Source organism: Mus musculus, chromosome 11, assembly GCF_000001635.26.
Source record: "Mus musculus strain C57BL/6J chromosome 11, GRCm38.p6 C57BL/6J".
Lineage (NCBI taxonomy): Eukaryota > Metazoa > Chordata > Mammalia > Rodentia > Muridae > Mus > Mus musculus.
In genome coordinates this window covers 86,822,334-86,838,311 of record NC_000077.6, presented here as the reverse complement: position 1 = coordinate 86,838,311, position 15,978 = coordinate 86,822,334, and the positions used below count along the sequence as shown (strand labels likewise).

General features: G+C 43.8%; 1 long non-coding RNA gene across 2 annotated transcripts in view; it reads left to right on the top strand.

The window, feature by feature from the left end:
- Positions 1 to 15,978, top strand: part of Gm33742 — a 49,992-nt gene that overhangs the window by 30,305 nt on the left and 3,709 nt on the right. The window lies entirely within an intron of this gene.

The following is a 15,978-nucleotide window of genomic DNA, read 5'->3' as shown; positions in this document are numbered from 1 at the left end:
AAAGTATTTGTGTATGGGCTAGAGAGATGGCTCAGAAGTTAAGAGCGCTGACTGCTCTTCTAGAGGTCCTGAGTTCAATTCCCAGCAACCACACATAACCACACAACCATCTGTAATGGGATCTGATGCCTTCTTCTGGTGTGTGTGAAGACAGCGACAGTGTACTCATATACATAAAATAAATAAATAGATCTTTAAAAAAAAAGAAAGGAATGCATTTGTGTGTGTGTGTGTGTGCGCGCGTGCACACACACACACACACACACGCACATGTACAAAGTTGCATAACAAAAGGAATGCAGGGATTAGTTTTCAATGTGTCCAAATGAGGTTTTGTAAAAAAGATGAATTCATTTAACATTAACAACTCATAAAGCCATCACAATCACCTAGCTCTAGAATGCTAGCACAATTTCTGGTTGGGAGTTCAACTCGGTGACACAGTGATTGCTACCAAGCAGAAAAACCTAGGTTCCATCTCCAGAACAAAACCAAACCAAAACAACAAAACCAAATCTATTTTCTGTACCTGGCAAACAGGAACCATTCGCTCGCTCTCTTTGGCCATGACTGTTCCACTCTCTGTCTCCATGACGTGACTGGCTCGTCCTGGCTAGGAGACTCATTCACGTTGTACCATGAATGACAATGTCCTTTTAATCTTCTTTTATAAGCTGAATAATGTCTGTTGTATGTATTTACAAACTTTCTGTACCCATTCATCTCTCAGTAGACATTTGGGTTGTTCCTACATTTTGGTTGTTACCATCAAAAATGATATAATTATTTAGTCAGGTCCCTGACCTCAATTGTGGTCAGTAGGCACTTTTGAGTGGAAATGCTTTATCAATATTGTACCATATGCTTAATTTTTGAAGCACTTCCATTTTTTTTTTGCCATAGCAGTTGCACTATTATCTTTGGCGTAGATTTCAATTTTTTAACATCCTCCCACAATTTAAATTTAAAATTTTAAATTTTATATAACATTGATTAATTTTTTGTAACCTCATCTAGTTTTTGATTGCTTGTTTTTTAAACAGCCAAGAGATTAGTTTATTTCATTTTCTGGAGTGTTTTGCCTGTGTGTATGTCTATACACTGCACAGATGCAGTACCTATGGAGACCTAAGGGGACATTGGATCCCCTGGAACCAGGGCTACATATGGCTGTTAGTGTCATGTGGGTGCTAGGAACTGAATCTAGGTCCTCTGCAATGTGACAAGTATTCTTAACCATCAAGCAATCCCTCTGGCCCCAGGTTGCTTTTTGAGACAGGGTTTCATTGTAGCTCAGGTTGGCTTCAAATTCACCATGTAGCCAGGGCTATCCATGAATTCCCTATGCCCCTGCCTCCACCTTGTAAGCACTGAGATTGCAAGTGTGACACACCACATCTGGCTTACTTATCCAGTGTGTCTAGCTTTTGTGATTCCTGTTAGTGCAATATGAATACTTACACTTTGCATATACCTTCTCTGGCTATAAAGGAAGTATGTAATTATTGAAAACCTACAGCTCATATAATCTATAATTTTTCTGTCCTTTACAGAGCTGAGTTTATTAGGTCACATTTGCAGTAATGCCTGAAATCTTACTAGTTCTTTCGCTAGTCAAATCTACTTTCCTCTGCTCTGTTCTACCCTGGTCTTTCCTGATGGCCCTGCCTGAGCAATGCAGTCCCTGATGTAGTTACCATAGGAGCCACTGGAGGGCAGTAGCTCCCTCTCACCTCTGCCCCTATTGTAGAAAGGGTGTTGCCATTAGGCCAAGAGCATTCCTGAAGCAGCAACTTAAGGAGTTGCTCAACAACTGTAGAGAAACAGGGAGAGCCTCCTTCTTCCACATTTAGTTATACGTTGTCACCTGGGTTTTGTACAATTCCAAGCCTAGGACCTGACTGAGAAAGTGGAGGGGGAATGGCCCTGGGGGTGGGGAGATAGCTCTGTTGGTAAAGTCTTCATTAAATGCAATATCCAGGCGCTCCTGCATGCAGATCTGGAAACTTCAGTGGCCAGTGACCCTGCCTCAAAGAATATAGTGGCAGCTAAGGAGGCAAAGGCAGGTGGATCTCTGAGAGTGTGAGGCCAGCCTGGCTTACATAGTGAATTCAAGGCTATCCAAGGCTACACAGTGAATTCCTGTCTCAAAAACAAAACAAAATAACAAAAACAACCAAACAACCCTGAAACGTAACTGTAACAAAGTGGCCAGGTCTGGAGAGATGACTCAGTGGGTAAGAGTTCTTGCTGCTCTTCCAGAGAACCGAGGTTTAATTCCCAAATGGCAGCTCACAACTATACCTAACTCCAGTTTCAGGGGGTCTGACTCCCCATTCTGGCCTTCAGGTGCACTGCACACACATGGTGCATAGATACTGAGACACATACAATAAAAGTAAATAAAATCTTTAAACAAATAAGGTGATGGAATTCAAGCTGTTGGTAGAGTGCTTGCCTAGTTTACATCAAGCTGCAGGCCCTATCCCAAGTATTCCTTGAAAAATGGTGGGGTGGTGTAGCTCTATCACCCCAGTTCTCAGGAAGGACAAGCAGGATCAGAAAGTCAAGGCCATTCTGAGCCACACTGTGAGTTCCAGGCCAGTATGAGCTACGTGAGATTCTGTGTAATAGAATTCTGTGCAAATAAACAACAACAACAAAATAACAAAGCATGAGAGACTGGAAAAACATGACATATCAACCATTGGCTTTCACAGGCATGTGTGCTCACCTACACACACGGACACACACAAATAAAGAAAAGAGAAAAAAAATGGCCCTGATACCCTGTAGTTGGCAGCCCACAGCTGGTCTCAGAGCGTTCCCTTACCAAAGATAAACAGTTTTCACAGAGTAACAACAATCCTCAGGCGAGGTCACTTGGTTGTCTTGGGGAAACAAGGCAATAAGGAAAATCAGCATGGACACAGAAAAGGACATTCAACAACCACAAAAACATCCTTACGGTTCTAGCTACGTGGACAAGAACCTAGCCTTTTATCGTGTTAATGGGATGAGGTTGCCAGCTGTTGTCTCCATCCTAGTTCTCTCTGCTGCCTCCCTACCTTCCTCAAACACCTTCTCATGCAAACTAATCCCTGTGTAATGACTGAGGTTTCAGCTTAGGTCATTGACCACGTGAATGGACGACTTTTGTTTGGTTGGTTTGATTTTCAAGATAGGGTTTCTCTGTGTAGCCCTGGCTGTCCTGGAACTTTTACGGTAAACCAGGCTGGCCTTAGACTCAGAGCCTTAGACACCACCCCTGCCAGCAGCTTTATAAGACTGCTTTTTATAATGCAAAGAGTCACATCTTATAAACAACAATGCTTGAGAATATAACCTTTTCTTCACCCTTCCCTTAGAAAGAAAACCCAAGGGCTGGGGCTGGGGGTCAATTAGTAAAATGCTTGCCTAGCATGCATGAAGCCCTGGGCTCCATCCCTAGCATAGCAGAAAGGTTGTAACAAGCAAGGCATGACTACATGCCCAGCACTTTGGGGGATAAAGTCAGGGGGGTCAGAAGGGTCAAGGCCATCCTCATGCTTGACTGGTTACGATGCTAGCCTAGGGTATGTGAAAACATACCTCCAAAAACTGTGTGTGCGTCACCTTTAAACATCCTCTTTAACCTTTTCCTCCAGTTGCACTTTAAAATTACCTACCGTGCCTCTCCTTTTTCCTTCCTTCCCCCTTCCTCCATTGGTTCCCCCTCATTTACTCTCCAAATGCCCTTCTCTTTGCTCCTGCACACTTTTTTTTTTTTTTTTCCGAGATAGGGTTTCTCTGTGTAGCCCTGGTTGTCCTGGAACTCACTTTGTAGACCAGGCTGGCCTCAAACTCAGAAATCTGCCTGCCTCTACCTTCCAAGTGCTGGGATTAAAGGCATGCACCACCACCACCTGGCTTCTGTACACCTGTACACTTTCTTACTATTCTATTCACCCCTGCCACCCCACCCTCGTGAGCGTGAGCCTAAGAGCAGAGTGTAAAGTGTTGTATAGAGCCCTAAGCCCGTAGTGGGTTCTAGCTTCTGGCAGCCACGGCAGAGCACAGCGCCATCTGCTTAGCTTGGCAGAAATCACTTGAGCGTATCTCCTTCCACTGCCCCTGAGAGAGGCCACAGAACAGCACCTAGGGTTGTTGGAGCTCCGCAGCCTGGTCAGTGGTTTCATCCAGACCCCTGACAGAGGAAACAGCCCTGAAAACAGACCCCTCCCCTTTGTAATGTGGGCACTTCACCTCAACTGGCACTGTCCTTGCCTACAATAATAGCAAGTTTGGGCCCAGCCTGGGATACATGAGGCTCTGTCTAAAACAACAACAAAACAAATTAACATGGTAAAATTAAATTCTAATTTTATTACACTTATTTATGTATATTCAAGTGTGTATGTGTTTGTGCGCTCACGTGTGTGCGTGTGCAAGGGAGCCATGTACATGGAGGTCAGACAGTTTTCCAGAGTCAGTTCTCTCCTCCTACCAAGTGAGTTGTAGTGATCAAACTCAGGCTATCAGGCTTGGTGGCAAAGCACTTTTACCTGCTGAGCCATCTCACTGCTTGTAAAATTCTTTTAAATTACATTGGTGGCTCAAGCCCACAATCTCAAATGTTGAACTCAAAGCCTAAGGCAAGAAGAATTCGAAACGAGTTGGAATTCAGTCTGAGTTACACAGCGAGCCTCTGTTTCAAAACAAACAAACAAACAAACAAACAAAAATAAAACACAGAGAGATTATACTTATTCCTATTTTATACATGTACACATTGAGCCACAGAATAGCTCAGTGGTAGAGTACTTGCCTAGCACAGACAAGGTCCAGAGTTCAAGCCCAAGCCCTGAAAATAACCCTCCCCCAAACCCAGAGCCTTGCTCACTCACATGGTATGAAGCTTTAATTTAGTGGACACAATATCCTGAGATAGCTATCAGGGACCCCTGTGTCTTCTCTGACCTAAGTTGGGCAAAGTCAATTTAATTAAACATTCACTCATAGTAACTCATTTCCAGAGCCAAGGGGCAAACAGTAGATGTTGGGAATCTAAGAATCTCGGGGGGGGGGGCTTGGGAGGGTGGGGGGTGTCCTTCCCGTGAATTCTGTATGGTCATCACATTCTTCTAGCAACTTCTTCTCCGTGTGAGTTGCCAGATATATATGAATGAGACTTAACAGATCTCTAGCTTGGAATATCTCTCTGTTCTGCATTCAGTGATTCCGAGATGGCGGGAACTGCCCTGAAGCCCAGTTGAGCCGTTTTGGCATTACTAGTTCTTATATGTCCAGCTGTGATGCACCTAGCAGCTTCCTCAGAGGCCTCTTGTGAGGACTGAGAGAAATGGGTAGCGTCTGTGGAAGTGTCAGACTTGTAGACTGTGAACCCAATGAAGCTCAGCCCTTCCTGTGTTCATCACCAGGATTTCTAGTCAGTTAGAGGTGTTCTAATCATGAAGGGACTGTATACCAACCTCGCTTCGGAGTCAGGCTTTTCTCCATGTAGCCCTCAGTGGTGTTTAGTTTGCAATACTCTGCCTTAATCTCCTAAACTCAGGAATTACAGGCATGCAAACCACACCTGGCTCTTAGAGAGACAATAAAAAATTATTATACGCGCACACACGTGTGTGTGTGTGTGTGTGTGTGTGTGTGTACACATGCCATAGCACTTTTGTGGATGTCGGAGGACAACTTGCAGAAGTCAGTTCTCTCCTTTTGCTCACGATACAGCTGGTCCCTGGAATTGAACTCAGGTCATCAGAATTGGTAGCAAGCCCCATATTGGATAAGCCATTTTGTTGGCTTTACAGCGATTATTTAAATTCCTAATGTGAGCCTCATCATTTTGATTGACTTTTTTATTTTTTTATTATTTTTTATTTTTGTTGGTTTTTCAAGACAGGGTTTCTCTGTATAGCCATGCTGGCTGTCCTGGAACTTACTTTGTAGACCATGCTAGCCTCAAACTCAGAAATCCACCTGCCTCTGTCTCCCAAATGCTGGGATTAAAGGCAAGCGCCACCACTGCCCGGCTTGATTGACTTTTGAATGCAGTCATGATGGCACACGTCTGTAAGCTCAGGGTATGAACAGCTGAGGTGGGAGGATCGCGAGCTGGAAACTACCTTGGCCTACAAAGGAAAAGCCTGTCTCAGATAGAAGCCAGTGGCTGGGCATCGCGGCATGTGCCTTTGATCCCAACAGTTGGGAGACAGAAGGAGAAAGTTCTCCATTTGAGGCCATCCAGTCTACATAGCAAGTTTCCAGGCCTGCCAAAGCTTCCTAGCGAGTCTGTATCTCAATAAACAAACACAAACACAAACAGGGGCTGAGGAAATGTCTCAGGTAGGGAAGTGCCTACCGGGAAGGGATGGGTGTCCAACTTTGGAACCCTAGTACCCAGATAAAAAGCCGGGTAGGCTGGCACACACCTGTAATCCCAGTGCTAAATGAGACCGAGACAGGCGGATCCCAGGCCCTCCTGGGCCAAACAGCTTCGTTGAATGGTCAAGCACCAGGCTCAGTGAGAGGCCCTGCCTAGAAAACAAGGTGGAGACTTATTGGAGACACCGGAAACCAACCTAGCCTCCACATGCACCTGTGCACACACGTGAACATGTACATGCCTGGCAAATGATAAGCAACACGTGGCAGTCCCTCGAGAAGCCCACATCCACACCTGGGTGAGTTTTATCTTTTCCCCCGAGTATCCCTCTTTCTGTTAACTCTCAGGATTAAATTGATACTAAAAATCCCTCTTTGGGTATACCAGTGAGATTAAACTTGATGGGACATGGGTAAGGAAACTTGCTACCAAGCCTGATGATTTGATTCTCAGCACCCACACAGTAGAAGGCCACCTCCTGAAACTTGACCTCTGACGTCTACAGGGACATCTTGTTTTGGTACACACACACCTAACTAACTCAATAAACAAACTTTAAAAAAATCAGGGGCTGGTGAGATGGCTCAGCGGGTAAGAGCACTGACTGCTCTTCCAAAGGTCCTGAGTTCAAATCTCAGCAACCACATGGTGGCTCATATCCATCCGTAATGAGATCTGACCCTCTCTTAGGGTGTGTCTGAAGACAGCTACAGTGTAGTTACATATAATAATAAATAAATCTTTGGGCTGGAGCGAGCAGAGACCAAGCGAGCAGAGGTCCTGAGTTCAATTCCCAGCAACCACATGAAGGCTCACAACCATCTGTACAGCTACAGTGTACTCATATACATAAAATAAATAAATACACCTTTTTAAAAAATTAAAATCATTTAAATAGGTTCTAGCTCTGCTTCCAAATAACTAATTTGTTTAAATAAAATATGGGTTCTGAATAAAGTCTACAGCATTTTTCCCCTTAAAAATGTTATATTCATTATGATTTTTGGTTTGGCTACCATGCATAGGAGTCGTTGTCGGCTTTGTGAATTGGCTAAGGAAGAAACATATTAATTCTTTCCTATTGTCCTAATTGCCTTGGCTCCATCACATTAATCAGATAAATATTCAACCATCAAAGTGGCTTGTCTATTCTGAAGATCAAAGTATTCACCAAGAACAGTTTCTTTTAAAAATGCTGCCCCATCTACAATAAAGGCAGTTGTCTGATAAATGCCACATCATCAAACTTAGACTAGAATTGATACAATTGCTTTTAAAATGAAAAAGTTTCAATTATTTCCTTTCGGTCAGTGAGGGTAAAGGATGTTCTCTTTTCCAATTTATAAAGAACATTGCTGAATAATGCTCCCCCAAAACTAAGAAGGATGAGATAAAAATATTAAAGAACCCATCTTTTGGTTGTTACTGAATATTACTAAGCTTACTTAAGTTAATAAGCTTAAAATATATGTGTGAAAAACCATATTGTGTCATTTTCTCATACCAGATGTTCTCTATAGGTAGGATGGTGTTTTATTTGTTTGTCCAATGTTGAAAGAATTATCTAGAACACAGGGTTGCTACCTCATGCTCTAGAATTTTTGTTGTTGTTGTTTTAAACAGTCACATGTTGCCCAGCTGGCCTCAAAACTCACTATGTAGCTGAGAATGGCCTTGAACTCATGATATTTCTGTCTCGGTCTCACAAGAGCTGGAATCACGGGCTGGCGAGATGGCTCAGTGGTTAAGAGTGCCAAATGCTCTTCTAAAGGTCCCGAGTTCAAATCCCAGCAACCACATGGTGGCTCACAACCATCCATAACGAAATCTGATGCCCTCTTCTGGAGTATCTGAGGACAGCTACAGTGTACTTACATATAATAAATAAATAAATAAATCTTTGAAGAAAAAAAATAAAAAATAAAAGAGCTGGAATCACACTTGTGCCTAGTTTCCTATTTAAATAAAAAACAAACGAATGAACGAATGAACGAACGAACAAACCAACAAGGCCTAATGTATCCCAGGCTAACCTCAAACTCAATAAGAAGCCAAGGATAGCCTTGAACTTCTGATCCTCTGGTCTCCATCTCCTGAGTGCTGTTGTCACAGGTCTATGTCACCACGCCCAGCTTATGTGGTGCTGGGGACAAACCTGAAGCTGTGTGTACACTAGGTAAGAACTTTTAGCATCTGTACATGCACTCTGGAGGCAGAGGCAGGTGGATCTCTGATTTTTGAGGCCAGCCTGGTCTACAGAGTGAGTTCCAGGACATCCAGGACTACACAGAGAGAAACCCTGTCTTGAAAATCAACAAAGAGGGGGGGGGAGAGAGAGAGAGAGAGAGAGAGAGAGAGAGAGAGAGAGAGAGAGCCACCTGCCAACAGTTCTGTCTCTCAGCTATCATTTTCAAATAACTTTTTCACATATGGAATTTGGCAGACACAATTTAATCATAGTAGGTGTGATGGTTTGTATATGCTAGGCCCAGGGAGTGGCACTATTAGAAGGTATGACCCTGTTGAAGTAGGTGTGGCCTTGTTGGAGTAGGTATGTCACTCTGGGTGTAGGCTTTAAGACCCTCATCCTAGCTGCCTGAAAGCCAGTATTCTGCTAGCAGCCTTCAAATGAAGATGTAGAACCCTCAGCTCCTCCTGCACCATGCCTGCCTGGATGCTGCCATGCTCTTGCCTTGGTGATAATGGACTAAACCTCTGAACCTGTAAGCTGGACCCAATTAAATGTTGTCAGTATAAGAGTTGCCTTGGTCATGGCATCTGTTCACAGCAGTAAAACCCTAACTTAGACAGTAGGGAAATTAAAATAGAGTAAGAAACTTCTTGAACAGCTTCAAAATAAATTTGTATACACCTTTAAGAAGACTTTAACGTATAGTAGGTGCAGATAAACATACACACAATATATAAATGTATTTATTTATTTATTTATTTATTACTATTGGTGTGTTTTATCACTGCAATAGAAAGCAAGTTTGAATACCAAGGAAAAATCAAAGGAACAATTTAAACAAACAAACAACAATAACAACAACAAAGAAACCCAGTATGACTGCAGGCTGCTAATTTCCAGAAGGAAAGGCACTCAGAATTTGGAATAAAGATAACAAAGTCCCCTGTTTTAGGAGCTTCACAATGCCAGACACAAAAGGACCTTCAAAGCTTCTGGACAAAGTAAAAATCACTGCAAAGGATCTAACGTGAGTGGCTTTGAACATCACAGCCCAAAAGCCGGATGTGTTAACATCAGTTAAGCATTCTTATTGTGGCATTCTTTTAAGTGCCTGGTGATAAAAACCTACTTCACTCTGCCGGGTTACAGGATGCAGCCTACCCCCACAGTGTGTTAAGATGACTTGCCCCTGGAAACACATACTTGAATTCTTTCCAAACATTGTCACGAACAAAGCTTAGAAAAAGAAGTTCACAGACACGGTGCTGCAGTCTCGAGTTTTGAGACTGTGTGTAGTGGGCACACTGGTCACCCCAGGACTCAGAAGACTGAGGCAGAAGGAGCTTGAATTCGAGGCCAGCCTGGGCTACACAATGAGATACTCGAAGGAAAGAAGTTGGAAACTAGGTGTGGTGTGGTATGAGCTTGTAATCTCAGGCTCTGGTTGGGGGTGTGTTTGGGGGGGAGGGGTAAGAGTGACCCTTCAGTTCACAGTGATGTTTAGGCCAGCCTGGGCTACCTGAGACCCTGTTTCAAAACAAGAAAAAGGTGGGGGAAGGGAAAGAGAGAGGGAGAATAAGAGTAGAAGTAGGTGAGGAGCCTAGGAGATGGCTCAGCCAGAAAAGCAACGGATACAAAAACCTGATGGCTAGAGTTCAACCTCTGGAACCCACATAAAAATCCAGATGTGGTGCTATCTATAACCCAGTACTCCCGTGCTAAGATGGGAAGCAGAGAAAGGAAAACTGCCCAGAAGTTCAAAAACCAGCAAGCCTGGAGCATAGCTGCAGAAATAAAAGAGACCCTACAACCTCCATACATGCAGCCATAGTATACAGGGTCTCTCTCTGTCTCTCTCTCTGTCTGTCTCTGTCTGTCTCTGTCTGTCTCTCTGTCTCTGTCTGTCTCTCTGTCTCTCTCTGTCTCTCTGTCTGTCTCTGTCTGTCTGTTTCTCTCTCTCTGCCCCTCTCTTTAAAATAATTTTGTTGCCAGACCTTTAATCCCAGCAATCAGGAAGTAGAGGCAGGCAGAGTCAGTTCTCTGTGGTTTTGAGGCCAGCCTGGTTTACAGAGAGTTCCATGACAACTAGGGCTACACAGAAAAACACTGTTTAAAAAAAACCCACCAAAAGATTGTTAAAATTTGTTTGATAGGCCAGGTATGGTGGCTCAGGACTTTAATCCCAGCAGAGAGGAGCAGATCTCTGTGAATTTGAGGCCTACCTGGTCTGCATCATGAGTTCCAAGAGAGACAACTACAAGAGAGAGAGAGAGAGAGAGAGAGAGAAAGAGAGATTGAGATTCTGTCTCAAAAAAAAAACCAAACAAAAACTTTTGTTTGACTGGGGGCTGGAACAGTGGCTCAGTAGTAAGAGCATTGGCTGCTCTTCTAGAGGACCTGGGTTAGGTTCACAGCACCAATATGGCAGCTCACAACTATCTGTAATTCCAGCACCAGGAGATCCAACGCCCTCTTCCAACCTCTGTAGACCCCAGGCATGCAAGTGGTGTACACACAAACATGCACCATACACATAAAATAAAAATAAACAAATTTTTCTATAAAGTTTGATTTACTTGTTTTGTTAAGAAAAAGAGGGAGCCGGGCGTGGTGGCACATGCCTTTAATCCCAGCACTTGGGAGGCAGAGGCAGGTGGATTTCTGAGTTCGAGGCCAGCCTGGTCTACAGAGTGAGCTCCAGGACAGCCAGAGCTATACAGAGAAACCCTGTCTCGAAAGACCAAAAAAAAAAAAAAAAAAAAGAAAGAAAAGAAAAGAAAAGAAAAAAGAAAAAGAGGGACTGGAAGCAAGTAGCAAGTGGGGAAGAGGAAGGGAGGAACAGGGCCCATCCAAGTGGCCCAAGCCTGTTATCCCAGCTACTTGGGAAACTGAGGCAAGGGGATGGGAAGCTGAAGATTTGTCTGGACTAAGAGTGAGTTTGAGGTGGCTTTAAAAATAAGAAGTCTTGTTGTACTGGCTAGTTTTGTGTCAACTTCACACAGCTGGAGTTATCACAGAGAAAGGAGCTTCAGTTGAGGAAATGCCTCCATGAGGTCCAACTGTAAGGCATTTTCTCAATTAGTGATCAAGAGGGAAAGGCCCCTTGTGGGTGGGACCACCTCTGGGCTGGTAGTCTTGGTTCTATAAGAGAGCAGGCTGAGCAAGCCAAGGGAAGCAAGCCAGTAAAGAACATCCCTCCATGGCCTCTGCATCAGCTCCTGCTTTCTGACCTACTTGAGTTCCAGTCCTGACTTCCTTGGTGATGAACAGCAGTATGGAAGTGTAAGCTGAATAAATCCTTTCCTCCCCAAGTGCTTCTTGGTCATGATGTTTTGCAGAAATAGAAACCCAGACTGAGACACTCGTGGTTTAGTATTAACTCAGTGCTGCTAAACGGAGCCGATTTGTTGTTGTTGTTTTTGTTTTCTTCAATACAGGGTTTCTCCGTGCATCCTTGGCTGTCCTAGAGTGCATTAAAATTCTTTACCCTGCACAATACTAAATAAACTTCACTGGTTTTAAGAAGAGCATACTTGGGAGAATGGTCCTTCTAAAATGATAGATGGCTTAGAATTAAAAACAAGTACAGCATACACAACCCACAGCATTGTTCAAGTGACTTGAGGTATAACATCCAAGCAGGTTTGGTTTCCAGGAGATATGATTCGCTTGTATTTTTAATTTGTAAGTAAATAGCACCAGGTTTCCAGATAGGGACTGAAGTCAAATCCTTTAATAATGTTTTAAAATCACATTTGTTTTTATTATTTTTGGCATACATGTGTTTAGGTTACATACATGTGTATGAAGCTAGCCCAGGTCCAGGTCCTCACTCTGTTAAATAATAATTCTGCTACTTAGATAACCATAAAGTACCAACTTTTTCTTTTTTCCTTTTTTTTGTAGCTAGGAGTCTTGCTGTTTTGCCAGGACTGGTCTTGAATGCCTATGTTTGAGGAAAAGTTCAATACTAGCCTGGGCTACAAAGTAGATCTTTCTCAAACAAAACAGAGGATGTATATATAGTACCTTTAGTTATTACATTTGTTTTGGGGGTGCTGGGAATAGAACTCAGTGCCTTACATGTAATCAAGCCATATACTAGTTCGCTGCCTTAGTTCTATTGAGTTCCTAGGGTTTTTATTGCTGTGATGAAACACCATGATCAAAGTTACTTAGAGAGGAAAGAGTTTCCTTGGCTTACCTTCATATCATAGTTTAACATGGAAGGACGTCAGGACAGGAACTCAAGCGGGGCAGGAACCCGGAGGCAGGGGCTGACGCAAAGGCCAGGGAGGGTGCTGCTTACTGGCTTGCTCCTCATGGCTTGCTCAGCCTGCTTTCACCAGCCCAGCAGTAGCACCCCTCTGCCCCCGAGTGATCTTGGCTCTCCCCAATCAGTCATTAATTAAGAAAATGCTCTGCAGTCCTATCTACAGCCTGATCTTATGAGGCGTTTTCTCACCTGAGCTATCTACCTCTTAGATGACTATAGCTTGTGTCAAATTGACAAAAAAACTAACACTCTCCCACTCTTTTTTCTTTCATTGCCTCCCCCCACAGCCCCTCTCTATTTTGTTGTTGACTACATGAGTGGAGTCTTGAGCTCACAAAGATTCATTCCCCTCTGCCTCCCGAGTGCTTGGATTAAAGGTGTGTGCCACCATGTCTGGCTGTACTTGTGTTTGTTTATAACGTGTTTGGGACCCGATTCTTACACGCATTCTCGCGACCGGCCAGGAAGAACGCAACAAACCGGAATCTTCTGCGGCAAAAGCTTTATTGCTTACATCTTCAGGAGCAAGAGAGCAAGAGAGAGAATGGCGAAACCCCATCCCTTTTAAGGAGAATTATCCTCCGCCTAGGACGTGTCACTCCCTGATTGGCTGCAGCCCATCGGCCGAGTTGTCATCACGGGGAAGGCAGAGCACATGGAGTGGAGAACTACCCTTGGCACATGCGCAGATTATTTGTTTACCACTTAGAACACAGGATGTCAGTGCCAACTTGTAACGGTGAATGTGAGGGCGGATCCCCACATCCGATCCTTACAGTAGATGCTAACCTATAACCTTAAAGTTCCAAGAAGACAAACACCAGGTTTGCATTGCCTGGTGTCCATCCCCAGAAACAACTTAGCACACTACCTGAAAACTGTAAGAGCTCCACTGAGAGTTGTGAAATTATAGTGTTGTAAGCAAGCAAACAAGCAAGATATAACGTTGTGAGCTAAGCGTGGTGGCACAAGCTTTGATCCCAGAACTCAGGAGGCAGAAGCAGGTGGATCTTTGAGTTTGAGACCAGCCTGGTCTACAGAGCAAGTTTCAGGACAGCCAGGGATAACTACACATAGAAACTGTGTCTCAAAAACACTTTTTTTGTTTTTTGTTTTTTGTTTTTTTTGTTTTTTGAGACAGGGTTTCTCTGTATAGTCCTGGCTGTCCTGGAACTCACTCTGTAGACCAGGCTGGCCTCGAGCTCAGAAATCCACCTGCCTCTGCCTCCCGAGTGCTGGGATTAAAGGCGTGCACCACCACACCCAGCTTTCAAAAACACTTTTTAAAAAAAGCTGTAATGCGGAGCAGTGGTGGCGCATGCCTGTAATCCCAGTACTTGGGTGGCAGAGGCAGGTGGATTTCTGAGCTCAAGGCCAGCCTGGTCTACAGAGTGAGTTCCAGGACAGCCAGGACTGCACAGAGAAACCCTGTCTCGAAAAACCAAAAAACAAAAAACAAAAAACAAAAAAAAAAACCCAAACAAAAATCTGTAACAATGTGTACGTTTATGGACTGTATACAAATTACACACAAATAAGCGGCCATCTCATCTCTCCCTGTGACAACCATAAAAGAGAAGAGCCAAAGCTCTGATCCAAAATCACTTTCTTTTTTTCTGGGCTAGATAGTAGGGAGCTTACCTGCTACACATGAAGATCTGGATCTAATCCCAAGTATTTAAAGTGAATGTCTTTTTGAGGCAGGGTCTTTCTATGTAGTCCTGTGTGTCCTGAAACTTACCTTTTAGACCAGGCTGGCCTTGAACTCACGGTCACCTGACTGTCTGCCTCTGCTTCCCAAATGCTGGGATTAAAGGCATCCTGGATGACTATGAAAATTAATCTTCTTTCAAAGAAACCTGGAAAGATCACAATAACCTTTTTCTTTATAAGTTGTTTACATCAGGTGCTTTGCTATAGCACTGTAAAGCTGACTAATGACAAGACTCAGTACAGTGGATAAAATAGATGGACTTATTCCCAAGTGTTGACTTAGATCTTTCAAAGACCTTCTTTTAACGACGGTTCTTAAATGCTTTAACCTCCCTTATAGCCCACCACTCACCAGGGTAGTGGGGGAAAAGGTTATTAGGACACAGGGTGGAAGTGGATCTGCTTAGAAATGGTTCTTTGGAGCAAATCCCACCTGTGTTAGGAATCAGCAATTCAGTTCACAGGTCAGTAGCAGCAGCTCGATCCACTCACAAACACTTCATGGATGGATATACCAGCAGTCCGGTTCAGTAGTGTCAGGAGAGCAGCAGTGGTGGCAAGACCTAGCAAGAACAGCAAGCCTCAGCTGAATCAGCATGATGAGTCCGTAGAGGAACCAGAACCAACAAGGACACCAGGAGAAGTTCTCTGCTGTGCCTCTCTCAAGAAGTGAAGATCGGCAAATCCACAAGACCAAGAAATGTCGCAGAGCTAGCTCTACAAGTAAAGCCCTCTCGCAGTCTGTTGAGTCCTATTCATGCTCCCTCCAAATATCACCTGTTCTCCATGGGTCTTGCCTTGCCTCAGCACGTGAGTCTGTTTTAGCAAAACTCCATGTGAGCCTGTATCACCTGACATCACTTTGTCAATCAGTCTGAGTTGGAGGAAGCAGCAAGAAGCCACAGAACACCACCAGAAGTTTTTTTTTTTGGTACATTTCTCTCTATGGAGTTGTGACAAATGGAGCTCAACAACACATGTAAGATGGACCCATAGTACGCGTTGTTAGTGAAGAATTCTTCATCACACCTCCTTTCACGTGCTTGCGTTCGCAGAGCATCCTTTCATCTACGTCCGCTTCAGTGAAACATTCATTCACATGTCTGCACTTCAGGCAAAAACACTCCCTCACATGTTTGCCCCAGCAAAACATCATCCACTGACCCAACTGAATTTCCAAAGAACTAAGTTTCCTCCTTCACCCAAACATAGTCTTTTCTCCTTTCTCTTTTTGTGTTTCTCTTCCTTCCTTTTACATTTTATTTGTGTGTGTGTGTGTGTGTGTGTGTGTGTGTGTGTGTAAGCTCCTGAGACCTCCCTGTGTCCATCTTCCCTAGTTCTGGGGTAACAGGTAATGGCTGCATAGCTGTGACTAACTTTTTCTACAGGTTCTAGGGATTCAAGCTCAGGTCC